Raw genomic sequence first — 16,983 nt, forward strand, 5'->3', positions numbered from 1 at the left:
ACATTCCTCAGTACCTTCCACACAGAAGGCTGTCGATAGACACCTATTGAATGGTGAGTGAATAGGCACACGAATGAAAGAGAAGGGAGCACATGGATGAGAATTTTATTCCCTGGTCTCAGAATACTCTGATGCATCTTCCAATACCACTTAACACTCAGATGTTCCTTGGATCATATGTGCAGTGACTCATTTTACTTTCATTTCCATCCATGGCAATCACACATGTTAACCTATTCAAATGAATACTTTCAAAACACTTAAATATTTTGGGTTTGTAGGAAGATGTTTGGAATACATTAAGCTTCTTTTCAATCTATAAATCACAAACTAAGCTTGTGAGTCTGGTTAATTTTCATGTTGCTCAGAATCTATCTCATTAACACTGTTAGAATGAAGAGACACACCCAATATTCTGATCCTCTGCCTTTTTACTCTTGAAGTGACAGCATTCTCTACCAGGTCCTGGGTAGATTAAAAGGTATGCCCTATGGGTTGCATTATCTCTAAATCATTCATGATGTATTACGCTTAGTATAAATGAGTGAGTCCCATTTGCACAATTGCCCTATTAATTTACTCATCATTGATTTACACCACTTTTGCTGAAGTTCTTCTACCAGACCCCTATTTTATATGCCTTCTCACTAGCTCAGTTTTAGAATTTTTCTACCGTTCAGGCCTCTCTATCTCATCGTTCTTCCATTTGTCTTCATTTATACATCTTTTATCTCCATCCTCTCCAGTTCCTCCCTCTCCTGCCTTGATCAGTTTCTTCTTGCTTCTCCATTTTCTGTCTCCTTTGGCCTTCCTCCTCTCTTACTTAAGAGCACCTAATAAATCTCCAATTAGAGGTTGGCAGTACAGAGAAAAGACACCTGTAGACTAAGAAGCACAGGCAGACCAAACCCAGGAAGACGAAAAAAATGCATAGAGCGGGTAAATGAAGTCTGAAATCTAATCTGATGACTTCAAGTATTAAATTCTTTACTAAGGGGAAACCTTTGGCAAAGCTTTTTTTTGTTTTTTGAGACGGAGTCTTGCTCTGTCGCCCAGGCTGGAGTGCAGTGGCACGATCTGGGCTCACTGCAACCTCCGCCTCCCGGGTTCACGCCATTTTCCTGCCTCAGCCTCCTGAGTAGCTGGGACTACAGGCACCCGCCACCATGCCTGGCTAATTTTTTTTGTATTTTTAGTAGAGATGGGGTTTCACCGTGGTCTCAATATCCTGACCTCGTGATCCACTCGCCTCAGCCTCCCGAAGTGCTGGGATTACAGGCGTGAGTCACCGCGTCCAGCCTGGTAAAGCTCTTAAAATAAAGATGACAAAAATTGTGCCCTTATACCACCTTGAAGAAGCCTTTAGTTTTTTTCCCCCATGCCTCATATCTTTAGAGGCTTGTTTTACTATTCAGCTAAAAAGCAAAAATTCTCTTCCTTCAGCTGTAGCCAGAATCTAATCAACACCTTTGGGGGAATATCTAAGATCAAAACACCACTGGGAATATCTAAGGGCTGAAATATAAGTATTACCACTGTGATTTCCACAGGTAAGGTTTCAAAATTCTCATTTCATAACATTTTTTGGTGAGCTAAAAAAAAATTTTTTTTTTTTTTTTGAGGAGACATACGAAACTCATCTCTTGTGGGTTCGCTCTCCTTCTTCATCTTAAAGACTCATTTGATTGGCTTGTCCAAACAAAAACTACAAGTTATTTTATGCAAAAATATACATAATAAATGCACAACTGAAAATAACATTAAAGATAAATATTACTTTCCTTCTCCCTACCTCTTGTAGGTGAGAATGTTATTTTAATTTTACTTTGACATTTTTAATTCTAATATGTCAGTGGACAAAAAGAAGGTGGTCAGCAACGCTCTAAACTACTGGGAGGAGCCACTAGTTTAGTTGAATAATCTTTATTTAATTTTATTAGTCCCTATAATTTGCTAATCCATTCATTAGTATCTGACTTACTGGCTTTTGCTCAGCTGGCATTTCTGACAGGAAACACTGTATTTCTAATATTCTGACAGCATGTAAAAATATAGAAGTACACTACAAATAAATAATAATTTATCCAGAATATGAAACTCTGGGCCAAGGACCACAAGTCATTCATCTTTGTAACATCAAAGAGTGGTACAACAGTCGAAGGTGTAAGAAGAGGAGGACCCATCATAGGACCACACCCTATTCTCAACATTTCCCTAAGTTCTGACCCTGTCCATGAAACTCACCACAGTTGAAGAGATACAGAGATCCAGCGAATCTCATAAGGAGCAAAACCAGAAGAACAGCAACATGTAGAACTGAGACAAAAAGGAGAAGAAATCAAGGCAACCAACATTCATAGTAAATCAAGGCAAGTTTCAACCTGGTAAAAGCAACAACTTAATTGTCTTGTAGTTTGATTCTGGAGATTAATGTAAAAAATATGATTCTTATAAGGAATACAGTGATGCTGGGAGTTTCTAATACGTTGCCTTAGAAAGAGACCCCTATGATCAAAGTTCCGTTCAGCAAAATCTTAGAAAATGGGTAGCTCATGTGTCCAATTTTGGGACTCATTTTCTTGATTTATGAAGATATTGATGTTTTTATAAGGACAAAGAGGCTGGACAACATGATCCCTATGGTAGCTTTCACTAAAATTCCATGAAAAAGATTTTGGAAATAACCTATTCTACTCTTCTAAGAAATACTACTTTAGGATCTACCACTCTTCACTTATATTCAGTAGCATATTTTAAATGTTTTAAAACATTTTAAAGACAAGTATCATTTCCTCTTTAAACACAATATTAGTATTTTAAAGGATCCTTAAAGTTTTCATTAGATTTCCTTTTAGCTTAGGTTGAAAATGTTTTTCATCAGAAATACATCTTTATATTTGTTTGGAAAATAAAATTTCTCATACTCTAGCATAATCATAGTATTTCAGAGTTGAAGGAACAGTTGAAAATACAATCCAGTTTTGTTTTATGTTTTAGAATACTTTCTGTTTTAGTTTTAAAAGTGTAGAGAGTATGGTGGTACACACGCAGGACCCTGTGACTCCAAACTCCAGCTTAAAGTAGACTCACTTAGAATCTATCCATTTATGTTTTACTGATACTCTTCCACAGGTAAACCTTTAACCCTTCAGTATCTTCCTGTTGCTCTCAGGTGACAGACTGGAACCTACACCTGGCCTTCAAGACCCTGCACAAGGTTGCTGTTCTTACCCCATTTTTACGCTGCCAATGACCTCTCTGAAGGCCTGCTTTCTGCACTCCATTCTCTGAGAACATTTTGCTCATCCTCTATTGCACCACTGAAACAAGTCCTTTCCTGTTTCAGAGTCTTTGAACGTGCTGCTTTCTCTGCCTAAAGACTTATCACTCCCACCTTTACCTGGCTAACTCTTACTCAGCCAATAGATATCAGCTCAAATGTCATGTACAAGCTAGTCTACATTCACAGCCCCTTACAACATTGCTAATAGCAACTGCCATGTCTTTCATTTAGTAATTCAAACTTTGTTTCATATAGGTCTTGCCTGCTGGGATGTAAGCATTAGGAGGGCACAGTGACCACATCTCCTGTTCATTAACATATTCCAGCATCTTACTCTATGCCTAATATACAGAAGTGGCTCAATAAATATTTGATGAATGAATACATGTGCTAATGGAGGATCCTATGGATACAAAGACATACACAAACATCAAGAGATAACTATCAATATTAAGTATCAAATAAATGTCAATGTATGACCCAGATGAAGGCTCTTAAGGAATTTGGAAGAAGATATCAGTACATGGAAGCAGCTGAAGAAGATTTCAGGGAGACAAAAAAGACAACATGTATATGTGCTAAGATTGATGCTTACTGCATGACTTACTCTCATTAAAATAAATTGTCTCAACAATTACATTGCTCCTGATTTCCAAACATGAGAATACTGCTAGTAAATAGCAGGCCTAAGAGTCCATTTATGTCTGGGCTAACTCCAAAGACAAATGGGTTTCCACTGTACAACACTGTCCCAACTATTACAAAATAAACACTGCCTAACAAAGGAGGCAGCATGAGGGCTGGGCCTTGAGGAACAAATACTGAAGGGTTTCTCAGAGCAAATGTGTTTTATAAATACCAACTTGGAAATATACTCTACTACACAGTCATTACGGTTCCTGAAGATTACATGGTATAGGCATGCTGAATGGGAATTTACTAATTTATTCCAAATATAATTCCCATGTTGACTCAAATGTTAAGAGCTTCTGACAGCAGAGAGGCTCATAGAGAAATCACCCCATTTGCCCACTAAAAAAAAAAATCAGCATGGCTCATACTATGCAGTTTTATTGTTAACTACTTTCAAATTACAGTATCTGGTTATTTGTATCCATAAAGGCAAGCAATGAAGACATTTCAATACAACAAAAAGGAAACAACAGTAAATAAAAGCTGCACATGCAGAGGAAAGGGGCCCTTTTTTGACCTCTCTTTCAAATCCCTGCATCTCAGAAAGCAGGAAGGAGTCTAGAGTTTTTGATTTCAGTATTCCTCAGAACAATCCTGGACCTCTGGAGGGATCTTCCCTGGCTTTCTGATGCTCAGTCTTCCTTTCCAGTGCTGGAGAGTAGACCAGCTGAAAGTGGGCCAGACCCCATCTCTACATCACAGTTATTTTCTATCAGTTTCATCTTCTTTATAACGAACTTGAGAAAGTTACCTCAAAACCTCATAGGCTTCTGTGAAGCAGAATGGAAGTTCATTAAGACCTTTTGCTCTCTGACCTGCTGTGCTTTCTATTATCAAGAACCACTCTGAAAAGGCCAAAACATATGAAAAGGTGTTCAACCTCAACTACAATTTTAAAAATGCTAATAAAAACAAAAATAGATTTTTTTTTTAACCAATCAAGTAGGTAAAGATGGGGTGGGGTGGGAGATGGCTGATATCCTGTATTGGTGAACAGATGAGGAAATGGTCCCTTCCCAACACATAATAACACGAAGACAGAGCCTTTGATCCCGCAATCCAGAAATTGCTAGGAATTGATCCTAAAATGATCACTGGGTAAGTGTGACAAAAAGAAAGTACATGGCAGCCATGCCATTAAAGTGATAAACTGCAACCAATCTAAATGTCCATCAATAGGGAAATGGTTAAAAATTATGTTTTATTATACAATGATATAATATGCAGTCACTAAAAATTAAGATTATGTATTGATGTGAAACATGAAGATAAGGTATTGATGTGGAAAAATCGCCATAATTTATTGTGAACTTAATATATGACATCCAGTATTGTTATATGTACTGGTAATTTTTTGTTTTTGTTTTGCAATGATCATATAGTAAATTTTATAATGACAAAACAAAATAAAATATGATTTTGGGTGAGAGAGGTAATCCAAGATGAGAGACACCATCCAAGAAGAATTATAAATATGCAATTAGATAAACTACGGGATTGTGATATACTAGTATGATCTGATTTTGCCTTTGAAAAGTAAGATAGCTGGTTCCTAACTGACAGGATGAACCTCTTCCTTCCTTTCTTCCTTCCTCCCTCCTTCCCTTCTTTCCTTTTTTAAAAAATGATCTAACTTTAATGTCAGTCTGCCTCCTTGCACCAGACTCTTTTTTCTTTTGAAAACTCAACAAACTAGGGCTTCCAAAGGACTATTCTAAGTAGAGATTCTAAATTCATGCCATGTTAAATGAATGGTATCAAACAGATGTCAACAGCAACTTTAAAAAATAAGTAAAACCTAACTCAGTAAAATGATTCAAAATATTATAGACTATAACCAAATAGAAGTATACTTTATTCTCTTGTGGCATATGTATATATGTGTGTGTATACATACATATGTACACACACCACAAAAGAACTATATGCAGTATTTCATTGATTCCAAGATATACATTTTAAAGTATATTTACATCTCTGGAATTGGAATGCATCTTAACATCAATGGCATGTCAGTTTGACATGTCAGTTTGTTAGTGTAGTTTTTTAGAGGTACATAAAATAATGTTGCATCTTGCAAGTGATGGCACTTTTAATTCAATGAAATATGGTTTTATTACCACAACAGTTCATTCTTTTAATGGTGCAGAGAAGCACAGATAAATCAGGTATTAAATGCTATTAACCCTTCCTTTCACAAAACAAAACATAAACAAAAGAAAACTATTACTATTTTCTCCAGGTAGAGCAATTTCTCCCATTCCACCCATATGTAAGCCACTTTGCACAGAAACACTCACATTGACAATACAGCTATCTTAATATTTCGATTCAAAGCACAAGCTAATATTCTGAATGGTATAAACAGTAGCTTTTTCAGGATTCCAAATCCATCTTCTACCCTACTATAGTATATAAATGACATAAACTTCTCATCGACAGCATAAAAAATTCATATTCTGTCTATATAGAAGCTGCTATGTTAGCTTTATGTCAACAATTGGTCTGATTTTTTTAATAGCATAAATGTTTAAAGAGGTAGCAATGCCTGTAAAATATCTATGGGGATATGAAAGCTGATATACATCAGGATGGAGGCGTTTCTTGAAGAGGGAGCAATTCTCCATATTTTATCTTGCTCAGTCCGCCATTCCTTCTTCCACAAAATCCCTCCTCCTAACAGTTCATTTCACATTACTTCTATCAGCTAAATATGGCAAGTGTGCTAGCTTGCTCCTGCACTGCCAGAATAACAAATACCTTCTTCACAGGGGCTGTGGTCTGAATGTTTATGTCCACTCAAAATCTACATGTTGAAATCCTAACTACCAAGGTGATGGTATTAGGAGGTGGGCCCTTAGTGGAGGTGGTTAGGTCATGAGGGTGAAGCCTTCATGAGTGAATTAGTGCCTTTAGAAAAAAGGCCCTAGGAGCTCGTGTACCCCTTCTACCATGTAAAGGACACAGCTAGAAGGTGCCATCTACAACCAGAAACTAGGCCTCACAAGACAGTGAACCTGCCAGCATCTTGATCTTGTAATTCCCAGCCTCCACAACTGTCAGAAATAAATTTCTGTTGTTTATAAGCTACCTAGTTTTTGGTATTTTGTTATAGCAGCCTGAGTGGACTAAGACAAAAACTGGTACCAAGAAGGGAGGGTACTGCTGTAACAAATAACTAAAATGTGGAAGCAGAAGTGGCTTTGGAACTGGGTGATGATGGGTAGAGGCTGGAAGAGTTTTGAGGTGCATGCTAGAAAAGGCCTACGATTTTACAGTCATCTTTTTTTAATAGGAAACATGTTCTGAAACAAGGCAAGCCCCACAAGGTTAACATGCCCAGGGAAGGTATGGGCACCCCAAATATTGCTCCCCAGCACACACACATTGTAATCAATGAGCATTGCTCCAAGAACTCAAAATTATCATTAAAGCTTAATCTGACTTTCTATCTACATATCTGAAATCCTAACAATGCATGTTATGCTCTTTGATCAATCTATGCAGTTTGTTCTGGGTTTGATTTTTGTTGTTATGGGTCAGGGGGTTGGGGTGGAAGAAAGCAGCAGATAAGAGTAGACTGCTGTTCTGGCTTCCTCACTGAAACTGCACCTGAAATTACATAGTCTTTACCCTTTCACATTTGCTCTGTACTAGCTGGAGAATGACAATAGCCTTTAAGTGCTTAGCATAAGTTATTTGCTTATTGATACAATATGTAGATCTGAAACATTACTCCGAATCTTCAAAGCACTAAACAAATATTAAATGTTTACAACAAGTAAGTACATTTGGTAAGTATGATAGAAAATACACACTGGATTGTAATACCCCAAACAGATCATATTTTTCTTCTCTGTATGTTAACAAATGTTTGAACCCAGGTCTTCCTTTAGGTTTTCAAATGGTTGGTCACTTTCTATTCTCTGAATGTCTTTTCTATGCTCCTGTTTCCACCCTATCACTTTAACTACAGAGAAGAAAACTTTCTACAGCACTTGCTGTCTCTTTTTCTCTTCACCAAGAGACGATCAAAGCAGGGAACCTCCACTGGGCCAAGCTGTGGAATGGGTGGGTTCCCCCTAATTGCAAACTAATCTCTTTCTCTAGATATGTTTCACTCTGTATTACAGTAAAGCACAGATGAGGCTGGTCTGTACTGCAGGTACAGCATAGATGAGGCTGCCATTCACACAGGCCTAGGCACATCCCTATAGGATCTCAAGGTACAAATTATGGGCAGAGGGATAAAAAGCTTAACTTTAAGAGGATCTGGTCAACTCTCTCCAATTCAGCTTTTACTTGAGTGCACCAAATTTAAGGGATTGTTGGATGTTTACCCCGATATCCATAAAGTTCATAGTTTGGATCTTTTATCATTCATTCATTCATTCATTATCACTTTCCACACACACAGAGACAGATAATAGATACAGATAAAAAAAATAAGAACGTGGATATGGGTATGGAGACACAGATACACTATTTGCCAGGTCCATGAAGGAGAGAAGTAAAATTCTAATAAATTTATTATACTTCTCTTCAAATTTTGTCAGTGTTAGACAAAAATACCTATACATTATTGAGCAAACTTAAGAACTAGTGAGCAACAAAGAAGAAAAACCAACAGACTCTTCTTATTACATGTGTAAAATCATAACCTGGCTGTCAATATAGGTTTCCAGGCTAATAATGTGTCAATCCAAAATACCCCACTGTGTTGTTGTGTCGGGGTTGGGGACGGAGTGTTTTTGTTTGGGTTCTTAACAATCAATGAACTGTTCAAACCTCCAAGTGTTTATAGTTTGTTCTTTTTCTCCATGACTGAAGCCAAAGATCCTCTAAAAAGTTTCCCTTATTTGGCCGGGCACAGTGGCTCACGCCTGTAATCCCAGCACTTTACGAGGCCGAGGCAGGTGGATCACAAGGTCAAAAGATCGAGACTAGCCTGACCAACATGGTGAAACCCTGTCTCTGCTAAAAATACACACACACAAAAAAAAATCAGCCGGGCATGGTGGCGGGCACCTATAATCCCAGCTACTCAGGAGGCTGAGGCATGAGAATCGCTTGAACCCGGGAGGCAGAAGTTGTAGTGAGCTGACATCGTGCCACTGCACTCCAGCCTGGGGACAGAGCGAGACTCTGTCTCAAAAAAAAAAAAAAAAAAGAAAGAAAGAAAAAAGAAAAAAAAAGTTTCCCTCACTTATTCCTAAAGCAGTGAACACTCTGGCTCATGAAGAGAGTAGAGGAGTGGGCAAATGAGGTGAGGGACAAGATGAGAGAGCTCTAGAGCTGTAACTACTATTTATTGAGCCCTTATTATGTGCAGACACTGTGAAGAAACTGATACATACTACATCATTTAATTGACCTCTCCCCATAATCTTGTGAGGCAGGAATTATTATTCTCATTTCGTAAGTAAAGAACTATGCGTTCAACTACAGTTGTAATTTGCTCAAGGTCATATAGCTAACAAGTGGAGGAGGTGGGATTCCAACCCAGGTGTGCCTCATTCTAAAGTTTGTGGTCTTTACTGCTATATTATATAACTCTTACTGTAGACAAATATGTTTTTGTGAAAATAATTTTACAATGGAAGGGGGCATCAGATAGCTATAGCCAAAGATGCACTCTGGCCTACTTAATACAAAAGATGATAGAGCTGGAACTTTTGAGGTGGCAGGCTCCTTCTGGACAAGATCATGACTTGTATAAATCTTCTCAACAGTACATCTTCTGAACCAAGGTAAACCAAAGTGCTATCACCTATCAAATGTAGTCGTTCCGTAATTTTAGTGTAGACTTGGGAAACCTTAACACACAATTACTACAAACAAAGAATCTTTTAAATAAACTCCATTTCCTGTCACACCGAAGGCTGATTCCTTTCTGGGCAACGCTCATTTGGGCCTGATTAAATTGCTGTGATGAACTTAAGAGCTGAGACTGCCCTTGAGCCGAACATCTATCTGATCTTTAATTCTACTACCCACTCATTTCTTGCAGAGCTCACAATTCTCTTTGTCCCACTGGAGTAGCCTCGTTCGGGTTCTGCATCAATATGTTCAGTGCTGAATTCATTTCTGCAGGGAGTCCAGTACATCTGAACTTTCCAAAATCATTTGGCCCCCATTACTGGTAAGCACTGCTCTTAAATAGGTTGTAACTCCAGCTAATAGGCTCCATAATCATAGGTGAGTTGAACAAAAGGGTCCAAGAGAGAGTGCCATCAGTCATTTTTATTCCCATCAGATAAGCTGCAAAAGGCAGAAACTTTCCGATTTCAGAATATCATGGTTTCAATTTGATATTCAGTGCTTATTAGAGATGCAGGGGGAGAAGAGGAAGAGGCCCACCCAAAGGTATACAAAATCCCAAGGCCTAAATTAAATGCATTATTATAAATATAATTCACAAAGACAGAAAATAAAGCATTTTCCAATAAAATGATTTTGAGTTTTAAGAAGTCTCATGTAAACTACTGGAGGCCAAAGCACTTAAGAATCTTCCTTCCAAAGATGAACCTGACTACTTAACATTATTTAGTAGAAACGTAGAAAAAACAACTTTGTTGGCAGTTTGACATTCTCTTTTGGTCTAAGTGATAAGTAATGAGAGTACTCCATAAAATCCTAAAAGAACGACAACAACCAAACAACAGAAAACACTTTCGGGCTGATTTTCAGTATGTCTGAGAAATTCCTAAGGTTTCCTTTAATGACAATCTTACCTTTAAATTATAAACATTCAGGTATAGCTGATATTTACATTTCAATGCTTTTTAAAGTGAATCCTCATTTGTATGCATGTATGTATGCATGTACATATGTATGTATGTATGTATGTGTGTATGTTTTTGAGAGACTGTCTTACTCTGTCACCCAGGCTGGAGTGCAGTGACACACTCTCACTCACTCAGCCTCCACCACCCAGGCTCAAGCCTCCCACCTCAGCCTCCGAAGTAGCTGGGACCACAGGTATGTGCCACTACACCCAGCTAATTTTTGTACTTTTCGTAGAGATGAAGTTTTACTATGTTGTCCAGGCTGGCTTCAAACTCCTGGGCTCAAATCAAGTGATCCTCCTGCCTCAGCCTCCCAAAGTGCTGGGATTATAGGCGTGAGCCACTGTGCCAAGCCTAAAATGAATCCTCATTTAAAAAATACTTACCACAAAATACATCCTACTACTATTACGTACAAACATTCACACTGAAAGGTTATTATTCTGGGCTTGCTAAGAACAAGTTGGTCTAATGTAGAATAGAGCAATCTCGTATTCTTGCTTGAGGATAATGAAATAAAAGTACCCACAAACGTCTGTAATGTGCACAGGTATACCTTCTGCCCAGGAATATGTTCAGATGCACCAGATTAAAGGGAAGAATGGTTCATGTTACCAATCACCCAAAACTTCTCCAAATGCCTACTAAGCATTCCTAATACAGTACTGTCATACACACACACAGACACACACACACACACACACACACACACACAAATACACAAGGCAAATGAAATCTAACCTTTTTACTAAAATGGGTAACATATTCTTGACTTGATAGTTTTTTGCTCTCTTTGTAGATATTTAGGTTTCTAATAAGACTATGTTGCTACTCACATTTTGCCCTATCATTTACATAGTCTGGGCCCTGACATACACAACAACAAAAAACAGAAATCTAGAATCTGTCCTGCAGATGCTTTCCTTATCAATATCTTTTTTTCTCCTTTGCCTACTGACTTTAAGATACTTACTTTAAGATAGATTATTAGTCTATTTGTTACTCTCTATTAAAATAAAATCTCCCCCCGTAATACTATCTTCAATAAAGCACTCTTGCATGCCTCAAGCAATGATGTGACCATGCTGTCACAATGGGCACAGAAAGGGAGAGTGCAAGGGACCCTTAGAATATTTTAATACTTTAATTACCACATCTTAAAATGCAGTTTCCTTGAGTACTAAGAGTCAAGATTAAAATCCAAGGTTTCCCCTCATTTGTGATCCTCTTTAAAGTCTCTGTGACAGTATTAACACTCCTGATCACTCCCTTGCCAGGTTTCTTGGGGAAAGTCCATCCTTTATCTATCATTCTCACCTTGCTGAAGGTTCCTTCTGTGTATCACCACCTTCTTCTCACTAAGGGAGAAATGCTCAAGAGGCTCTGTCTTATATTCTATCTTCACAATCTCGATCATCCAAAGGCTTCAATTAATGCCTCTATAGAGGCTCTCCTAGGTCTGAAATCCAGTTGTCCACTGGACAGATCCATCCTAGGAGTCCATCAAACTCCAAATACAAACTCTTCGATGTGGCCTACAAAGCTCTCAACTACTGGCCTTGACATGCCATTTCGGCCTTAATTCCCATTACAAAACCATGTATATTTCACACTGAGAACAAATGGATGGCTGTCTATTCCAAGAATGCCCTGTTGCTATCCTGCCTTGCTATCCATTTTACAACCCCTTCCCCACATCTTTCCGGATGCAATCTTAACTATCTTTTGAAGGCCAATTACCAACGTTCTTTACTCCTCAGTCTGATAAACTCTTTTCTTTGAAACTCAAGCCTATTACTAGCCTTCTCTTATGACACATGACTCTATCTTTCCTCATAAGGATTTTTGGGGGCTTCTTAGTCAATCCATAGAATAAGAAAAGCCTGCAACTGAGAGACCTATATTAACAGGTTGCCTTAGTAAAGGAATACTTATAATATTATATGAAATGGTCACAAAATTGGGCCAGGCACAGTGGCTCACACCTGTAATCCCAGCACCTTGGCAGGCTGAGGCAGGCAGATCACCTGAATTCAGGAGTTAGGGACCAGCCTGGCCAACATGGCAAAACCCTATCTCTACTAAAAATACAAAAATTAGTTGGGTGTGGTAGCTGGGACCTCTAATCCTAGCTACTCGGGAGGCTGAGGTGGGAGAATCACTTGAACCCGGGAGGCAGAGGTTGCAGTGAGCCGAAATCACACACACCACCGCACTCCAGCCTGGGTGACAGAGCAAGACTCCATCTCAAAAAAAAAAAAAAAAAAAAAGTCACAAAATTTACTTTAGAGAAAAAAAATAAAAACTACTTAAATTAGACTACATGTACTTTACGCATTTTGTGCAAATAAGAAAAGTTTTGTTGTATTTTATTTATTTTACAATTGATATTTTCTGAGAAATCGTTGAATATTTTATAGGCATATTCTTGAAAATACTTCATGTACACTCTTTCTTTGATTCTGAGCTATTTGTATCTCTAGTGACTATCACAAAGCACGTACTCAATGTCAGAAGAAAAGAAAACTGAAATAAGAAAGGGAAAGATGTAACATTCAAAAACATTATGAGAGCAAATCTGAAACTGAAACAGAGGAATGTCCAAATGTTAGCTACAGAGATGGAGGCAGAGGAGGACAGACATACTAATTGCCAGAAATTTTCTCAGGTAATAAAAGAATGTGTGCGTGTCTGTATTAATACGTTCTCATGCTGCTATAAAGAACTGCCCAAGACTGGGTAATTTATAAAGGAAAGAGGCTTAAGTGACTCACAGTTCTGCATGGCTGGGGAGGCCTCAGGAAACTTACGATCATGGCAGAAGGGGAAGCAAACACATCCTTTTTTACAAGGTGGCAGGAGAGAGAAGAATGAGTGCCCAGAGAAGAAAAAAGCCCCTTATAAAATGATTAGACCTTGTGAGTACTCACTATCACAAGAACAGAATGGGGGAAACTGCCCCCATGATTCAATTCTCTCCACCAGATCCCTCCCAGAACACATGGGGATTATGGGAACTAAAATTTGAGATAAGACTTGGGTGGGGACAGAGCCAAATCATACCAGTGTCTGTGTATTTTATTGTGGCAAATATACAAATTTTTTTTTTACCATTCTAACCATTTTTAAGTATATGGTCAGTGGCATTAAGAGTATTCACATTATTAATCATCACCAACATTCATTTGCAGAACTTTTTCATCATCCCAAAATGAAACCTTGTGCCCATGAATGGGTAACTCCCTATCCCACTGTTCTTCCCAGTTCCTGGTGACTTTTTGTCTCTGTGAGTTTGACTACTCTAGGTACCTCATAGCAGTGAAATCCCACAATATTTATCCTTTTGTGTGTAGTTTATTTCAATCAGCATAATGTTTTCAAATTACATTGATTCATTCGTATTGAAGTGACTGTCAGAATTATCATCCTTTTTAAGGCTAGGTAATAATGTTCCAGGCTGAGCATGGTAGCTCATGTCTTTAGTACCAGGCAGGAGGACTTCTTGAGCCCCATAGTTTGAGGCTGCAGTGAGGTGTGATTGTGCCACTGTACTTCGGCCCCAGTGACCGAATAAAATGCAACTCAAAAACAAAAGTAATAACAATATTCTGTTTTATGGATATACCACATTTTATTTATCCATTTACAAACTGATATACATGTGGGCTGTTTCCACTTTTTAGCTATTATGAATAATGCTTCTATGAACATTGGAATACAAGTATCTGTCCAAGTCCCTGTTTTTAATTCCGATTATATACCCAGAAGTGTGACTGCTGAATCATATATGGTAATTATCTGTTAAATTTTTTTGAGGAACCACTATAATACTTTCCAAAAGGATACATTTTTGATCTTTGAGAACCTTAACCTTTTCAGGCCTCCGTGGCATTACCTATGAAATGGAGGATGGATTAGATCAGAGATCCTTTCCGTCTCTACCATTCCGATTATAAAACTTAGAGCTTTAAACCCATTACAGACCTTAAGCTTGAGCATATCAACCTGCGCTCTCTCTCTCTTTCTCACTCACTCACTCACAACAATAACAAAAAAATTGAAGGCTGGGCACAGTGGCTTATTCCTGTAACCCCAGCCCTTTGGGAGGCTGAGGCAGGCAGATTGCTTGAGCTCAGTTCAAGATCAGCCTGGGCAATATGGCAAAACCCTGTCTCTAAAAAAATACAAAAGTTAGCTGGGCATGGTGGTGCATGCCTGAGATCCAGGCTACTTTGGAGGCTGAGGTGGGAGGATCGCTTGAGCCAGGGAGGTTTAGACTGCAGTAGAGTCATGATTCATACTACTGCACTCTAGCCTGAGCAACAAAGCAAGACCCTGTCTCAAAACAAAAAAAGATGAGTTTCTATATAAAATAAAGAAGCCCTTTTAAGGGAAGGAAAGAGGGAGAGAAAGAAAAAAGAAGGAAAATGCTGAAGATATTAAAAGAAGAGAAGAGGGCAGAAGAAAATATCAAGAACTTAAGGCAAATATACTATAAGTAGAAGAGAGAAAAAGAAATCTGATATTTGGGACTCATGAAGCACCCTGAGGCCCACTGTACAAAACGCAACAGCTTACAGACATCAAAAGAGAGGAAAGCAAAGCAATTCAGGTTCATGGAGAAAGATGCCCTACTATTATTCATTTATTTTCCAATTTACAGTATCATTATTTTTACTAATTTATCTGGTTCTAAAATACCCCTAAGATTTTCTAAATCTTATTCAAGTACAGACATGGAGCAATATTTTAAAAATCTTCTCTTATAAATAGCCTATCAAAGTGATACACAGTTGACCCTTGAACCACATGGGTTTTGATCCACTTACATGCAGACTTTTTTCAACCAAATGCAGATTTAAAATACAGTATTCAAAAGATGCAAAACCCACACATACAGAGGGCCGACTTTTCATACACAGGGCTCTGCAGGACCCACTGCAGGACTTGAATATATATGGGGGTGAAGGTGAGGGGGTACTGGAACCAATTCCCTCAGTATACCAAGGGGGGACTATAATTTTTAAAACTGCACGTGTCAATTAAGTGACTATACTTGATTCTTGTATTAGAGTTTACATTTTTTCTATCCCTATGTTCATTTAAATATACAAAGATTGTAAGAAAATGGAATTCTAAGTTATAGAATGCCAGTAAAATAATAATAATAATAATAATAATAAAAGCTATAGGTAGTATAATACCAATACTACTTCTTTAGAAATTTTATTATGTATGTCTGAAGAAGGGGTTGGAAAAAAAATTATTGTGGTCCTAAATTACAACAAATCACAAAAAAGAGCTTTAAAATCAATCATATGTTGTATTATAAATCAGACACAGGCCAGGCACAGTGGCTGAGGCCGGCAGATTGCTTGAACCCAAGAATTCAAGACCAGCCTGGGCAACATGATGAAATCCGGTCTCTACAAAAACATATAAAATCAGCCAGGTGTTGTGGCAGGCACCTGTAGTCCCAGCTCCCTCCTGAGGTGGGAGGATTGCTTGAGCCTAGGAGGTGGAGGTTGCAGTGAGCCAAGATCGTGCCACTGCACTCCAGACTGGGAGACAGAGTGAGACCCTGTCTCAAAAAAATAAAATAAATAAATCAGACACAAAGTGCAGATACTTAGAATTCCCCTCTGAGGAAGCAGAACTCAACTCACAGAATTTTTAAAAACCAGGAAGTTTACCTTATCTGGAGGTCTTGCTATGTTTGTCTAGATTGGTCTTGAACTCCTAGGCTCAAGCAATTCTCTGTCACAGCCTTCCAAGTAGCTGGGACTACAAGTGTGCACCACCTTGCCTGGCTCTTAACTTAGTGTCTTTCTAGAGACGTTTTCTTTACCTAGGAAAAGGGTCCCATTGTCTCTGGGGCTCAGTCCTCCCTAAGAATTAAAACAAACAAACAAACAAACAAAAGACAGCAACCATTTGCCAGAAGTACTATAGATGTATGAGAGCCGAAATCTGTTCTGTAAAACCTTCTTCTCCATGGATGCAAAATAGTTACCTGGTTTGTGAAAAAGACAGAAAAAAAAAAAACGAGAGAACCCAATACCCCTGAGTAATTTGGCCTAGTCATTTTTAAAGTCTAAGAGACTAAACAGTAATAGGTTAGTGGTACACAGAAAAAAGATGCATTTTCAAAAGATGCCACCAAAAGAAGCGATGGGACTTCAGAGGTTCAGTATGACATACCCCATCAGGAATTACATG

At 38.3% G+C, this 16,983-nt stretch overlaps 1 protein-coding gene across 13 annotated transcripts in view; it reads right to left on the reverse strand.

Annotated features, from left to right (window-relative positions):
• The window catches only part of AUTS2 (activator of transcription and developmental regulator AUTS2), a 1,193,236-nt gene that overhangs the window by 504,577 nt on the left and 671,676 nt on the right, over positions 1-16,983 (reverse strand). The gene's annotated exons all lie outside the window — the stretch shown is intronic.

Source organism: Pan paniscus, chromosome 6, assembly GCF_029289425.2.
Source record: "Pan paniscus chromosome 6, NHGRI_mPanPan1-v2.0_pri, whole genome shotgun sequence".
In the NCBI taxonomy this organism is placed as follows: domain Eukaryota; kingdom Metazoa; phylum Chordata; class Mammalia; order Primates; family Hominidae; genus Pan; species Pan paniscus.